The sequence below is a fragment of the Galleria mellonella genome, unplaced genomic scaffold, assembly GCF_026898425.1.
Source record: "Galleria mellonella isolate WM207_F2 unplaced genomic scaffold, CSIRO_AGI_GalMel_v1 utg171, whole genome shotgun sequence".
Taxonomy (NCBI): Eukaryota; Metazoa; Arthropoda; class Insecta; order Lepidoptera; family Pyralidae; genus Galleria; species Galleria mellonella.
The window spans coordinates 3,201,440-3,214,111 of record NW_026442014.1 but is presented as its reverse complement, the minus strand read 5'-3'; the positions used below and the strand labels follow the sequence as shown (position 1 = coordinate 3,214,111).

At 33.9% G+C, this 12,672-nt stretch overlaps 1 protein-coding gene across 4 annotated transcripts in view; it reads left to right on the top strand.

Annotated features, from left to right (window-relative positions):
* The window catches only part of LOC113518480 (solute carrier organic anion transporter family member 74D-like), a 69,944-nt gene that overhangs the window by 6,600 nt on the left and 50,672 nt on the right, over window positions 1–12,672 (top strand). The window contains exon 1 of one of the 4 annotated variants that reach the window (XM_026903431.3): window positions 6,884–7,136. The exons of the other annotated variants lie outside the window; for them this stretch is intronic. The gene's annotated coding sequence lies outside the window, so the exon portion shown is untranslated. Of the gene's footprint in view, window positions 1–6,883; window positions 7,137–12,672 lie in introns of those variants that run through there. 4 annotated transcript variants of the gene reach the window in all.

Genomic DNA, 12,672 nt, shown 5'->3' with positions numbered 1-12,672 from the left:
ATAAAAATATATAAATACTGTTCACGAAAAGTATACAAGTAATAAGTATGCTAACCAGACATATAAACACATTAAGAAGATGACAACTTGCTCAAATAATAGTTCTTCAGTTTTGTTTTAAAACCAGCCGTACATTTTATATTTCGTAAGGAAACTGGTAAAGCATTCCAAAGCCGTACAGCTTGCACCGTAAATGATTTGTCATAAAAATTAGAGAAATGTACCGGAATCTTCAGCTGAAGGCCCTCAGAAGACCTAAGATTAAAAGAATTGACGGTATGCAAGAATTCAAACCGCTCCTTCAGATAGTGAGGGGAAGAAGAGTTGAAAAGGGCATTGTGGAGCAGTGAAAGAATATGAGTATTCCGGCGAAAACGAATAGGAAGCCACTTGAGCTTAGTGCGAAACTCGGAAATGTGATCATATTTTCTAAGACCGAAAATAAACCTGATAAAAACATTTTGAAGACGCTCAAGTTTGTTAAGCTGGTCTTCCGTAAGATCCAGATAACAAGTATCGGCATAATCAAGAATTGGAAGTAAAAGAGATTGGGATAGCGCAATTTTGGTAGCAGTAGGAAGGAAATTACGCAGTCTACGAAGTGAGCATACAGATCCGAAAACTTTCCTGCTGACAGATTCTATTTGTGGCCGCCAAGTAAGGGAACTATCTATAATTATACCTAGATCATTCACTGATGCACTGAAGGGGATAGCCACATTACCAAAATTTATAGGTGCCAGTGTTGAATGATCGACCTTTTGTATTAACTTAGAACTACCTACTAGAACTGCCTGAGACTTGGAAGGATTTATTTTCAGTCCAAAAGCCTTACTCCAATCACTTATATGTTTAAGATCCTTGTTTGTTAAAGCGATAGCATCCTTTAAATTATCTATAGAGGCCTGAGTATAAATTTGTAAATCGTCTGCATATAGATGGTAGAGAGAAGTTAGTTGGTCAGATATTGAGTCAATAAGAACTGAAAAAAGGAGAGGAGACAAGACGCCACCTTGCGGAACGCCAGCAAACGTATCGCACCAAGATGAATATGTATCACCTATTCGTACTCGCTGCCGGCGTCCAAACAAGTAGTCACGAATCCATTCAACTACAGGCGGAGATACGTTAAGAGAGCGTAACAGTTCTAGCAGGATATCAAAGTCAACGGTATTGAACGCATTGCTAAAATCTAGGAGCGTGAGAATGGTAAGTTGGCCGTGTTCCATACCCGATCGAATATCATCAGTAATCTTGACTAGTGCTGTTACTGTGCTATGACCGGGTCGGTAGCCAGACTGATAAGGGTTCAATAGGTTGTTTTCAGTAAAAAATTTTGTCAATTGAGTATGAATAAGGCGTTCAAGCACTTTAGAAATGAATGGTAGGATTGAGATAGGTCGCAAATCACAGAAAGAATGAGGATTGTTCTTTTTTGGAATGGGGATAATTTGTGCTTCTTTCCAACACTTTGGAAAGGTACAAGTTTCAATGGAGCGGTTTAGGATAAAGCAAATTATAGACAATATTTCATCAAGAATCGGAATGATCATCTTACGACTGATGCAATCGCTACCTACTGCATCAGACGTTATAGAAATAATGCTCTTCTTAACGTCACACTCTGTAAATTGTTTAAAAACAAATGGTGAATAGTATAGTAGTTGAGGGTAAGTAGAGCTTCATCTGTCGTTACATAAGTAGAATTGTCCTAATTAGCTAAATGTGTTATATAGTGGTTCTTTACCTGAATAAGGTTTGGGATGAGGTTCTCGGCCGTATCAATATAGTACATGGATTCGCTATCTATTGTCCATACATACGGAATATCTACTTGTACTTTGTGGTTCTGTGTTTGTCGGCATAGAATAGGCTACCCCTTCCTTTCTCGTGGGTGTTATGGTGGAAGGGTAGGCAGCAGCGTCCTTCTTAAAACACCACCAAAAGCCAAACTGTAACAACTATGTTCAACGTTAATCAGTTAACGGCTGATACAACAATAACTTTGTGGTTTTAATACCAAAGTGGGGGGGGGGATGTTAGTAAACCATTCCCATTGCTAGCAATATACCCTATTAGGTTATCCATGCGGTTCCCCCCATGATTCCCAATCATCGTAGTTAACTCTTGTGGAATTTGTCACGATGGGCTACTTGACCTGCTTTCATCCTCATCTATCACCTGTCACTGGTGACTCCCTAATGAATACCGATGGCACAGGCGGGATTACTATTCTATTCTCACCCATTAGAAAAAAATCTTTTTTGTAACGAATATGATCTGTTTGTCTCCAGTAGGATTATCTCTATATTTTATCTGAATTTAAATTCATTCATTCATTCATTTAATGAATTTTTTGTTCATTGTCAACAATCAATGATAAAATATGTGTGTCACTGATAAAATATGTTGGTGAAACCATTGACGAATAGTGTTGTTCTCCGTATTTATAGCGTTATCGAGCCATTTACAATATGAAACTGTTAAAATAAATATGGGCTGGTTTTTGTTGCTGGTACTGAAATATTGGAGTTGATATAATTCATCAGATACCTTGAATGAATGACGAATACTGTTTTGTAGCTATTAAGAACTATCCTGACAGTATTTTTATAAGCTCTATGTTTATTTGTACTGTACAACTTTAATGTTGTTTTACAATTACGTGTATTTGGAAGTTTATGTGTGTGCTGAGGATGCAAAATATGTTTTTTTAATGGGTGATAATGAAATGGTAACTTTGCCGACGTATACTAATGGTATACGCTGGCAGGGCACCAGTGACTGATGATAGGTGATGATGAAAGTAGATCAGTTAATCTATCATGATGAATTCAACAAGAATTAATTACAATAGTTTCTGTAGGAAAAGTTCGAGAGGAGATCGACCTGATAGAAAATATTTATAGCTAGCAATGGAATCGTCCTCTCTTTAAATAAATGTTTTACTCGTATTTATCTATTCCGATAAAATTACAACTGAAACAAATAATTTAAGATTTTGTTTCACAAAAAAACGACTTCAATCGTGACAAAAACTATTATTTTGATTTAAAAACTAAACTACTGTATCGATTTTGATAAAATTCCTATGGGAATAATTTGAAGGTATACCCTTTTATATAAAAAAAGAATTTTCCAAATCGGTTTGTAAATGGCAGAGTTGTGAGGTAACAAATAAAAAACAATATAATCGAACTGAGAAGCTCATCCTTTTTTGAAGTCGGTTATAAAGGCATTAAAAATGGTATATTGCATGGGTGCTATGAAATCACCAACAGATTCGTACATAAATATACAGACGAATACTTCAAACTTATGTTGTATACATTCGTAAATAAATTTAAGGTAATCATGGGGGTGATGTCGTGGAATGATCGATTTTTCCAAAAAATAAAAGAAGAATAATAGAATAAATTTACAAAATGTAAATGTGATTTGGAGCAACGGGAGGTCGAAATAGTTTATGTAATCAAACGATCTGTTTTATATTCTACATTAATATTAACGCAGACATATTGTGCGTCATTTCACTAACAGAACACCGTATGACCATAACTTGACTTTCATCAATTCCATATTAAAATGTATCTTAAAATGTACTTATATTGAAAATAAACGTGTTTACTGTTTTCTGATAAGATGACCGTTCCACGTGAATGTTTTTTTTTTTTTAAATTTAAATTGTATTTATTCCTTGACCGTTGGAACGGTTTCGATGTTATATTATTCATGTGTTATCTATAATATGCTTTGCTCAATAGAATTTAAAGAAACTATTTTTTTTAACAAATGACATAAGATAAATGTTTTAACATATTGAATTCGTGAGGGTGAATATGGTGAGGAATAAATAGAAGATTTTCGGAATTATTTACGGATTTTTTTTAAACAGTCCTTTTTTCATGAAATGACGATCTCTACAGATACACACAGATATAGAAAAAGTACTACTATCTAATTGTTATCCAGTGTTGTGTATAAAATTGTTTTTGATATATGGGCCAAAACACCCGATATAATTGTAGTATATATCCTTATTTAAAATAAAATTCCACCATCAAAGATTAGCAAAGTTAGTCTGGTTCAAGAATATTCGGTAGGAAAGTTGTATGTATTATCTTCTATCTATCTATTAGTTTGTATCTCTGGTTTTATTCTGTCAATTTTGATAACAAATTTTATTTGTTTTCTCTCTCTCTCATTTTCATAGGCGTATTTAATGGCCTCCCATTAAATAAAAGGCAAAACCCTATTATTGATCTATAAACGCAAAGCAGAAACTGCCGAGCTTGGAAACTTAAAATTTATGAGACATGAGCATGTTTTTCGAAATGTCCAGGGGAATGAAAGTTACAATAAAGTAACTATGGACGTAGTATTTATTATTTATTAAAAGTTTAAAGGTTTAATATAAAACTTTATACTGTCAATAGCTATTCTCGCAACTGCGTCCTTGTGATCCGGATATATTGATTGACCTACTGATAGATACACTGATAAATCTTGCTTATGTCCACGCTATATGCCACGATGTTTGTTTGAACCGTCAGGGAGCAATATAGAGACTTAATTTAAAAGTTATACATTATTTATTAATTGTCTTGTTTTTTCCCTATATTTTTTTTGATGGGTGAAAATGGTATGGTAACCCTGCCTGCGCTAACGTGATACGCTGGCGGAGCACCAGTGAAGGGTGATAGATGAGAATGAAAACAGGCCAGTTTTATCATTATGAATTTATTAGGAATTAACTATGATAGTTTCCAGGGGGAACCGCGAGGAGGTCAACCTGGTTGGGTATATTGCTAGCTTTTTCCCTATATTGTATAATGCAAATAAAGTATACTCATTCATTTATTCATTTATCATCATCATCATTTCAGTTGCTAATTGTCTATTGTTTAGCATAAGAATTCCCCTTGCTCATAAGCAGAGTTTTGCCAGTAGTTGCCACGCTTGGCAGACGGGTTGGCAACCGCAGTTAGGCTTTTAGAGATGCTTTTAGAGGGATGCTCTACCATTAAGTTCTTTTAGTCGCCTCTTACGATACCCACAGGATAGATTAGATTAGCTTATCTATGCTGGGACTACATGGACATACAATCATAATATGAAATTATAATATTATGATTCGTCACCTAAAATCAATGCCATCCTGCCAGTGAGTGCCGAGCCTTATGAGGTTATGTATAGGTGACGTTGATCCATATATTTAATTATTTAGTTTGCCATTTGTGTACACTTAGTTTATATGGTATCCAAAATTTTCCACCCATTGTTTCGATACTCGCACACGACACAACACAAATAGCAATAGTGTTTAGAAGTTATAACGCACGATGGGTGCCATGGCGACGTTGTTACTCTTTCTATGGGCATGAAGACATAAATAGTTTGTCTATACAAGAAATACAATAATTTTAATTTATGTCGCATACAATACCTATATGATTTAGGCTAGTTATTATTGAACAATACTATAATTGTTTACTTAGCATATTTAAAAAAAGTATTAAGTATGAAAGTAGATGGCTATAAGAGCAGAGAAAGACCTAAAAAGACATGAATGAGAGTGAATGCGGAAATGACTGGGAATAGAAAAGAATAGAAAAGGAAAACATATTACGCCGACCCCAAATAATAATTGGGATAAGGGTAGATGATGACTATAATTGTTTACTATTTCTTGGACTAAAAAGCCCTTTCAGATTTTTTCAAATATAGATATTGCCATATTATTAGTGTTAGTAAGAGAGCGCGTCGACTAACCCCTCTTTTTTATACCACTTAGATGGTAAACGAGCATACGGCCACCTGGTGGTAAACAGTTACCGTTGCCTATGAACGCCTGCAATTACGTGCACGTTTGCAGACCTTGAAGAAACCTCGTTATTCCTTTTGTTGAAAAATCCCATGCTGTAATATGGAAAAACTCTTATTCATAAAAACGTTAAACTTCTCATCAATCTATTTCAGCTGTTTTGTCTCCTTCTGTTGTACTAATTCTCAATTTGAAAGAAAGTGACAAAACTTTGTAATAGTTAAAATACATTTGTAGAAGGTTATAGTTTTTATGGATAAGGGTTATGTGTTTACTACATTGATCCACAAAGTGGAAATCATGAGGTGATTTTTTAATTTCTGGCACTAGGATGATTGAAAATGATAAACCTTTTGTCACATTTCTTTGTAGGTACAGATGGGGTCAGATTAAGGTTTCTAATGAGCGTATTGTTCGGTATTTTCATCTCTGAATCCAAACATACAATAAAAATTAGTGACATTTTTTAATCAATATTTGCCCTTGGACGTTTAACCCTATTCTTGGATTCATATCTGAAACTACAACAAAGATTCTATAGAATGGAAGAAATATTTTCGATAAAATTTACGAGATAGCCTTGCCCTCTGCGAGTTTTATCTCTAAGTCTATTTGTGGAATCAGATTAAAATTCATTTTCTAGGATTTCGATGTTTGTTTTCTTTTATGGTAATGTATCACTAAACAATAACAGGCTGCTGTAGTCATCGCTGTACAGGTTTTAGTGGTTTATATTTATATCGTGACAAATATTTTTAGTGATTAGTTTTTTAAAACCACTTTATGGTCTGATTATGTTGGTCAACTTTAGTTTCAAAACTTTTTAACTTTAACATATCGTAAAGCAAAAAAACCTAAAAGACACGCAAGCCAGACCCGCCGCAATTAGATGTGAGGCGGTAAAAGTGATGTTATCAAAACCCGAGCCGGCATCTCCAGACAAGTAATCGGAACTCATCAGACGCGTGTCACGGTGACACAGTGACGTAAGTGAGTGGATTCGGGCAGGCTTTTCGGCGGGGCCCCCACCAGCGCGTTTTGTTTACACGAACGACGCCGTGCGCGCTGACACTCCGCTGCCGGCCATCACGCGGTACGCGACGTACCGCGCCGCACTCACAAGGCAAGCAATACTTCGCCAACCACTGATTAGTGATGCCCCCGAAGAGTTGAGGCCCCAGCGGACAGTATCGGTTTCTAAGTCACTGAAATTGAAGCTATTGCATTCTATGAGGTGCGATTTCGCGCGTTAGACCGCATCTTCTGAAACGTGCATCAGGTGTGTTGGGGACTTGCATCTCGCCGTAACACCGTAAGTCCGATTTTTTAACGATCCCAATTTTCCAAACCTGTTCTCTTACATCATTATTATAAATACAAACGTGAATATTTATTTTATAATATCGCTAGGATGATTTTTTTTTTTGTAACAGTTTACAAGTAAAGATTCTGTTTTTTGTAGCGCTTCACTCGATTTTAGACGCCACAGTGTATACGCGGAGGTTGTTATTTTTGTCACTTGCAATCCTAAATATTCGAAACAGTTCTTTGAAACCGGTATCCTTTTTAAGCTGGTGCAATAAAATTAACATATCATTGCCAGGGATCGGACATGTTACAGTATAAACTATGCTGGTATGGATTCGGTTAAATTTAGGGCCTTCTGTTATGCATAGTTTACCTATTGAAAACATTGTATCTGTTTTGTGTCGAATGGCAATGAATGGTGTAGGTTACCTTTATTAGCATAGTGTCGTGGTTGCTTAGTCGTTCAATCGAAGAATAGATTTTTATGGATTTAGCACAAGGAGTTAATTTTATTCTGTCTTCAAATAAGTTTACATTGAACCTATCACTATAAATGTAAACAGAGAATATCGATCTATCTTTGACATTCAGTGCATGTTTACGCTGCATTCTTTGTAGCGTAGTGGCCTATGCCTAATTTTGAGATCGCTTTATTTATCACTATAATCCGGCGAACTTCGTGCCGCCTAACAATCTAAATGATTTATTCTGTATTTTTTTTTTAATTGACAGTTTCCGATATTTTAATATTTATTCTTATTTATTATTCATTAAATTTGTCCAGCCGTTCTGGAGTTACAAATGATGTAACTAACCCAACATTGTTTTATTTATATAAGACGTTTTTGTATTGTGAAAAACAAAATTTAAAAAACGTCCAGGCAGGGACCATTTAAAAAGTTAATGTCCTAAATAAGCCCAAATATAAAACCAATTACTTATATAAATAGCAACATTTCGCAGTAAATCTATATTTTTATGCTACTGAACATAAAATGAAAAAAAACAGTTCACAGAAGTTGATAAAAAAGATGATAGTTCTCCTGATACAAATGGCAACATTTTTTAATAGCTTGATATTATTGACGTCACAAGATACATTATATCGTTTCCACCATAGTATTCATAAGTACTCACCATTGATGACTAAGGTTTACACCTTAGAGATTTTACGTAAATAACAATAGTTATCATCAAATACTCGTGTGATTATCAAATCTAATGTTTGCTTAAACAGTTCGTTATATTTGATTTGGGTCAAGAGGTAAGACGATAGGAAAATGTATGTAAACGCTTAAAATGTTTCTTAGAATTTGTCCTAGTTGGGTTTTTAGATCCAATGTATCTAAAACTAGTGATTCACTAGATAGTATACTGTTTCCAATTTTTCATTTATAGCAGTGCATATTAATTTCAGCATGAATATTATTACTTGCTTATTTACTTCTTATTTATCTTGTTTATGATATTTAATAAGAAATTCGCGTTTTTAGGTAGAAACCACAACATAGAAATGTTCTATTGAACTTCTATAATTCATTTATATACTCGTATATCACAGGGCATTTTGTTTTTTGTAGGTAAATTCTCTTGGACATGTTTTTTAATTCTTCCACTTAAATTTTCATCAAAATCAATTCTGTGAATTTTACACGCGAAACTTCCAATGTACAGACTTGTCCTTTCCCCAATTTTATTATGCTTAGGTATAAATATAGACATTATCCTGCAAGCCCTTCAACATTGACCTCCAGACATTCGACCTTTTAAGGACTTGTTATCAAATACGTTGTGCTGATAATACAACAAAAACTGCATGTCGATTCTGAGAAGCCATTAGGATAACATTATATTGTAGTGTTTGTTTTCCTTTTGGATTGTATGGGATACTTGTACCTAGACCTAAATACCTGATCTTATTTCCGACATTTGGACTTATTTTGTTTCGCTGAACAACTCCGTGGTCATGTTCAGGACGAGATTGAAATGACCTCTCCTGGTAGCTTTTCACCGCCTTTGGGTTAAGCAACAATTTTACCTCATATGTTCCGAGTCCACCAGACATCTTTCATTTTCCCTACACACCTCTTCTTACCTGTCCTTTTAATTTTTGGTCCTTTTTGGCACGATACCTATATGGTTGATGTGTTCGTTTAGGCGGCCCTTACCTATACCAATATTTCTATCGATTTTCGCTTGATACTGCGAAAGGATTTTTTCTTTCGTAATTAGTTTTTACTACTCGACAAATGACTAAATAATACAATATTCCCTTTTCGAAAATTGCCATTATTTTACTGTTTTTTAAGGCTTTGTTGTAGTAATTTATTGTACTCGGTACTGAGAACTATCTGTTTCCTTACGTTCTCATGGCAAAATTATTCAACTGACTTGAATGGATATTTGCAGATAAAATTATAACGAAGAATAGGTTGGTTAAACTTCAACAGATAAAAATGTAGGGCTTTTTACTAGGTATTATCAATTTTGAAAATCGAGTGCCAGTTTTTGTGGAAAGAAAAACATTTCTGTATCTGTGAAACTATCAGTATCATTTAAATTAATTGCCGTTCCAGAACCGTATCCCATTTCTGAGATACAGTTTAGAACAAATAAAAACTGTAGCAACACTTTTGAATCCCTTTGTTTATTGTTGAATAATATGACTATAAACAACTTATTTTTCCTCTTGTCACTAGGTCAAGGTATCTACCTGATAACTGAACTACTAGTCGAGTTTTGGTTATTCTAATGTTACAAATATTTAAGATAATTTATCTCTTTAATTATATTTAAAACTACATTAAAAATTATCCTCTATATATTGTGGGTCGAAATATAACAAAATAATTTTAGTCTGTAGCTATCATACGAGTCTAACTATGGGAGTCCCAAAATTTATTTAGTAAAAGTGTTCCATTTAATTATTAAAACTCTCCCTTAATATAGGATGCCAAAGATTTCTATTTTACTCTATTTATTATTTTCATTTAAGAGTTTCCTCTTATCGGTGCAACTAATTCATGCATCTTCCTCCAGCCAGCTCTATCCCAGGCCATATCCTTTATCTCCCTATACGCCAAAGATTTCTATTTTACTCTATATATGTTCATATTTATGTGTTTTGAATTATAGTTTTACTAACTGATAGCTGAACCTGGCAAATGTTGTTTTGTCTTTCACTGTCAACTACTGGATTCATTTTTGCTTATCAGCATAAAAACGACTAGTTATATCAAGCCGGAATATTTAAACATTTACAGCAGAATATGTATCCAAAATCTCTTTAAAATCGGTTGAGCTTTCGGAGATTCGTGAACGAAAATTGTGACACAGAATTTTTATATTTTCAGATTAGTTTTTCAGTTGTGATAGATAAAGATTGAGTATTCTACCAAAATCAATGAAAAATTTAAGAATATATTTATGAAAATGAGAAATGATTGCATCAATTTATAAAGGATATTTTTTTATGCTGCCGCTGTTGGACATGTTTCAAACTGCGCCCTAAACTGGAAACCGGCGGTTTTCCCAAGAAGGACAAGTGACCGAAATAACTTATCGGTTAGATTTTTCACATCGTTCGCCACGTAGAGTTATAATTTTTTTTATAGTATTCTCCTGCACTGTTGGAGGAAATATAGTTTTGCTCTACAAAAAGAAAAGATTTCGATCATGATAAAACTAAAATGGGATCAATAGCAAAAATGTTACCTAACGATATTTAGACTTTAAAAGTTTCCTGATTATCACTTCTACTCATACAAGGGTATAATAGTAAGCGTACGTGTGTTTTTTTTATATATAATTTATGTATTTTATATATAATATACGTAGTTTGATCTAGGCATAGAATGGACTGCTCCCTCCATTCCCGTAGGTGTCGTAAGAAGTGATTAAATGAACTTGATGATAGTTGATGTTGATGATTAGGGTTAGGCAGCAGTATCCCTTTTTAAACATCATAAACTGCGGTTGCCAACCTGCCTACCAAGCAAAGCAACTATTGTCAAAATTCCGTTTATGGATAAGGTTTTTTTTTTGATGGGTGAAATGGTATGGTAACCCCGCCTGCGCTAACGGGATACGCTGGCGGAGCACCAGTGAAGGATGTTAGATGAGAATGAAAGCAGGCCAGTTAGCCCATCATGATGAATTCATCAGGAATTAACCATGATAGTTTCCAGGGAGAACCGCGAGGAGGTAGACCTGGTTGGGCATATTGCTAGCAATGGAATTTTTAGTCTCCATTACTAACAATCCCTTTCCCCCCTATGGGTAAGGTTTAGATGAGATGGTTCGACAGTGGACAGTTAACGGCTGATCTAATAATAATAAAAATGTACTTATGTGTGTTAATATCCTTGGCCTAGTTGAGAATTACTGGTTAAATACTTAGAAACTAATGGAATAGCATCGAACGATAAGGTAGATTTTTCATTATGGAACCAGAGTTATAAACTTCATATAACAGCGTCACGTTAGTTACCTACTCTTGTTCGTCAAGAACGGAGATAACTTCTCTTATCGGCCGTTTACCTCAATCCGTTTGCAATCATAGTCGTGATACTATTTAATTACTAATTGTGAGAATAACGTAGTCTTCGCGTTTCATGACAATAATTGTTGTTTCTGTATGCGAAGAGATTAGTTTAAACGTTTATATTATAATTTTCCTTATCAATTAATTTTCTATTAGGATCACTTATAGTGGAAACTTGATAATATTTTAAACATATGTTTATCACTATTTTGTATGTTTGGATTATGAAATTTGAAAAATCAATAGAAAAAATAGTAAATCACTTTTAGATGCCATATCAGTATAAAGCAATTTTAAGTTAGACCTTCTAGAAAAAATTTGGTGTTGTAGTTTTTACGTTATGCCGATATAGCAATATATATATATATATATATATATATATATATATATATATATATATATATATATATATATATATATATATATATATATGTAGTACTCCAATAACAAATATGTAAGGAGTTTTTATCCAAAAAAATAATATTGAATAAAAGACTTAACGTATTTGAAAATAGATATCCTTCCGATATGGGCGATATCGAAATGGATGGTGAACTTTTTTCCACCATCAATGTCCAGAGGATCCAGAGGAACCCAATATATAGATATGTATTTTATATTACCATTATCATAGTATATGTTTTTACTGTGAATTAGACGTGGTATAATTTGTTACTTTAAATTAATTTGTGTAATCTCCAAAACCAGTACTTTTCAGATTGTCCTCGAGCGGACCTCGGACGCATTCGAAACAAGTTTTTTTAAGTAATTTATTCTCATAGAATAGATACTATTTATAAGGAGTTTACTATTGATTGCCTGGTTTTATTACAGCTCCGAACTTGAAATGCAACATTAAAGCCTTCCAGTTCTGTTCTCCTAGCGGTACAAATATTTGTGAATCACCTTTACAAATAATGAAACTACAATTCCAAAAGAGTATTTATTACTATCACGTAATATTTTTGGGTAAAATAGTGCAAAAATCTTTTTCTGA